Genomic DNA, 4,644 nt, shown 5'->3' with positions numbered 1-4,644 from the left:
AAAAACTTCCACATAATGAATGATTCAAGCCTCCATCTATAAAATGAAATATATTGGTGAAAAGTATACATTATAGTTTTAGAAGACTTCTTTTTTTTTTTTGGGAGAATTTCAGTTAGATTTTAAAAACTTATTAAAAAAAGTGATAAATTTTATAAATATTAATAATTAAAACTATATATTTTTCCATGGTTGTGTAATAAGTTTTAAAAATTATCACTAAATAGTAATTTTTCCCCCTTTTTACTCTTGTACTTTCTCTACATACTTTACACACTAATATTAATCCACCAAGGATCCTCTAGAGTGAAATTTCCCTAAAGTTTCCTAGAGTGCTACATTGTGTGGTTGAGATTTACTGGCAAGTCACATCAGAAAAATTGATGTGACTTGCCAGTAAATCTCAACTACACAATGTAACACTTCATGAAACTTTAGGAAAAAATTACTCTAGAGGATCCTTGCTCATATTAATCACAACCCATCGCAACTGCTAGCGCCACTAGTAACAATCTTTAGGACTATTGTCCGGTTGATCTAATACTATGAATGTACAAGGTTGTTACGGATGTGATGGTGAATTTGAGGAGTCTGTAAAACTTATCAAGAGTCTTATTTTAAAGATTCAAATCATTTATTTTGTAAAGTCCTTCAATGTATATCACCTATAAAAAATTATGTCAATATATATTTTTTAACATTAACAACAATCTTAAAGGTTATTTTCAATATTTTTCATAAACTTATAATTAAATTTTAATAATACTAAGAATTATTGGTAATTTTTATTGGAAACTCCTTCATGTGGAGTTTTCAACCAATTTATTATTAAAAACTACAACACTTTGCTTAATTTCAAAATGTGAATAATTATTTCTTTCCACAGGTACATAATTTATATGCAGAGAGAGACTCTGTGAGTTGGTCAAATGAAACTTTTCCAAGTCTCACATAGGCATTAATGTAAAAAATTACTGACCGGTACTTGGGAGTTAGACTATCACTATTACTGACTTGGGACTTGGAGTAATCGATCCGTTTAAGAAGTTAGTTATTTTAGTAAGGTATTTTAATAATTAGTGATTTTAATATAATTAAAATAATTGTGTTTAGAAAGAAGATTAATTTTTTTTATTGTTGAATGTGATGTCTGTGAGATAAAAAATAAAATAATTATAAAATTAATATAACATTTTATCTTATTAACTATTTTAATATATTTTATCTTTTAGTATTATTTTAGTTCAAAAGGCCAAAAAAAAAAGTCTCTTCCCAAACACCACATCAACAATAATCAAAGACGTGTCACTAACGCACTAAGAAAGATGGAACCATTTCTTTATTGGTGGTGATACATGCATCAATTAGTGTATTAATTAGTGTACCAACACTAATTATAACATTATTATTGACCCCACTCATTACACAAATTACAAATACCAAAAATATCTTAAATTATGTCACATTATTAATTGATATACTAATTAATACACTGATTAATGCATATAATATTATTCTTTCTTTGTTGACCCTAGATATTTAAAAGACCAATGCCCATGTTTAACACGCCCGAGTTGGTGCTTGTTTGACGGATTAAAGTTAGATAAAATTACGAGTATAATGAAATTAATAATATAGTGATCTTATATTAAAAACATAAGATAAAATATATTTATTTATGTTCTATTGTGGTGATATTAATTAATTGAAATTAAATTTATAATTAAATTACGTAAAACCCTTATTACTTACAAAGTAATTTTGTTAATTTTATAAAATGAGAGACAAAATAGTCATTTAGCCACCAATTCATGAGATTCAACTAGTAATCCCAACTCTCATATAGGACTGCTAATCTCACCATGAGAGGAAATTGATAGTCCTCTATAATTACTATTAGCAATCTCATGCCGTTTTACTACAAACAAACATGATCTAAGTGGTACTCATGAATTACTAATCTAATTCCTCTCTCCAAAACCTCAATAAAACATGGCCTAGGTGCGCAATTAAGACGAGTTTGATCGGATTGAGAGTTTATCTAAATTTAGCTCGAATTATGTCGAGAGTTATCCAAGCTCGCTCATACTTAATTTGTAGTCCAAACTAGTTTAAAAATCGAATTGTGATGAGAATTTTCCAAGCTCACTCATGTTTAATTTGCAGTCCGAACTTGTTTAAATTGTAATAAATCAAACTAAGCTTTTAATTTTCTTCATATCATACCATACACTTTAAATTTTATGAGTAATAATTTCAATCATCTGTCCATTTCCATTAAGTCATTTAACAAATAATTTTATTTTTAAAAAAAATATTTATGGATGGCATATTGTCATTTGTCCTTTATTTTTTTATTTTAAAAAACAAATCTTAATTTTAAACTTCTCACACCATGTCCAAAATATCATTATCAAGTATCTATTGGGAAACTAATAACAACAATAATAAAAAATTTTAAAAAATCATACATCTTGAAACTTACACATACCTAACCACCTGGAACAACCCTCCTTTATTCCCATCCCAGGCCACACGGCCTGTTTGGTTGAATTTTTTTTAAGGTAAAAGTTGATAATTAGAAAGTAGAAACTAAATATATTCCTATCTCAGCTTTCAAATAATCAATTTTTTTCAATTTATGTAAGCTATTTTTGCCTAATAAGTTATAAGCAGAAGCTGTACCAAACAGTCTGACACAAACTCCCAAATCAAAATAAGCTATAATCACCTCCACAAACTGTAACAAACAGTCCCTACATCTCCTTCCCCACCATGACCACCGCCACTGTTATCATCCCCCCAACTTCCAGCAATTCAACATTCTTTTCCCCCACACACCCACAGCAGCTCCGTCGCACAGACAGATCGACAAAGATCGATCGATAGATTGATACGAGATCCCCACAAAAGTTAGAACAATAATTCAACATAAAATTCGAACAAAATCGCTAGATTTGAACAAATATTGTCCATTTCTTTCTTTGAAAATATGTTTGAAATCCATGGTGGATCTTAACGGAAATGGGAAGAAAAAATTGTAGCACTTATTCATGGTTTCGTTAGTCACACGATAGAGGCTGTATTTGGATCATCAATTTGGATAGAAATTTGAAAAATAAAAGCAAAAAAGTAAGTAAAATTTGAATGAAATATAATTACATTTCACCAACATTTTCTCTTTCTCTTTCCATTTTCAAATATATATCAAAATTTATGATTCAAACACAATTTAAAGGTTTTGGTGATGGGAAAAAGAGGTGGCGGCGGCTGATCTGGGCGGTTGGTTGGATTGCCTGGTGTCTCTACTCATGTCTCGCTCAAATTTTTGTCCAAGTCTCGACCAAATTAAAATATATATTGCGTGAACCCTAAAATGATTTTGGACTGTTGAGTTTGCTCAATTTACACCCCTAATTAGAGCCAGATTTCAAGAGGAATAGGGAGGGTGCCAACTTGAGCAACTAGAGTTTAACTCTCAAAATTTTAGAGGTTAGCGACTCTTATCAATCTAAACTCTATTGTTAAAATATATAATTACATATAATAAACATAAAATATGCCTATAAAATACCAATTACTTTTATACAGTAAGATTTAATCATATTGCAATGTAATTAATTCTAATGTTTGGTGTGTATAACTCAAATTAATTTTTTTTATATGGTCCCTATTTGCAATTTTTTTTTTTTTTTTCCTTCTTTCCAGAAAGTGTACTGTATTGGTTTAGGACAACTCAGGTTAAATTTTTTTATGTTAATTCAAGTAAATCCTTCTATACTTCAAGCTGAATTTGAGCAGACCCCCAAGCTGAATTTTTTTTATGTTAATTCGGTCAAGTCGCAGCACTTAGACGAAATCTGCAGAAACAGTAAAAAATGTGTGAGATCACACACTTATCTAACCAATAACCCAACCACAACGATGTTAAAAAAATTGAGAGGAAATTTTAGTCCTCCAAATTATTACTCAAAAATTAATTCAACTTCTATCTTTTTATTATACTAATTTTATATTTAAATTATTTGATTTTGAATCAATTTTTGTAGTATAGATTTTTACCAACCCAGTTTTCAACTTACGACTAATAGATCAGTCCTATGAAAATTTATTAAGGGGATAAACTAGTTGCAATTGCTATGAAAGAGACCGAGAATAAATTAGAAAATTTGGACTCAATTAATTCTCTTAGAACCGGCTCAAGATAAGTATATAAACTATAACTCAATAGTGCAAAAAAAGTGCCTAGAGTAATTTATTTCTTGATTTCCACACAAGCACTTTTTCTTCTATTTTTCAGTATAATATTAGGTCAGTTCAACATTCATGTAGCTAGGTTCTTTCCAAGAACTTCCCTAAAGCTAAAGATCAAAGATAAGGGGAATCGTTTTGGGGAAATAATAGTACAGTGGTAATAGTCAAAACAAATTACAAAATCATAAAAAAGTATAATATTTTAATTATTAAAGTGTATAAACTTTTTCATTGATTTGTAAATTTTTTTTTTTGACTGATACACTACAATGTTATTTCCCATTAGGTTTTCTTCACTAATTAAGACACAAAACCTCAATGTGTGTAACGGACTCAAGTCAACCATCATTTTACCTTAGAGAAAATTACATATATGGGACCCAATTACAA

Source organism: Camellia sinensis, chromosome 3 (assembly GCF_055761805.1).
Source record: "Camellia sinensis isolate YWXY chromosome 3, ASM5576180v1, whole genome shotgun sequence".
Lineage (NCBI taxonomy): Eukaryota > Viridiplantae > Streptophyta > Magnoliopsida > Ericales > Theaceae > Camellia > Camellia sinensis.
The sequence above is the reverse complement of the archived record's forward strand: the minus strand, read 5'-3'. Positions refer to the sequence as shown.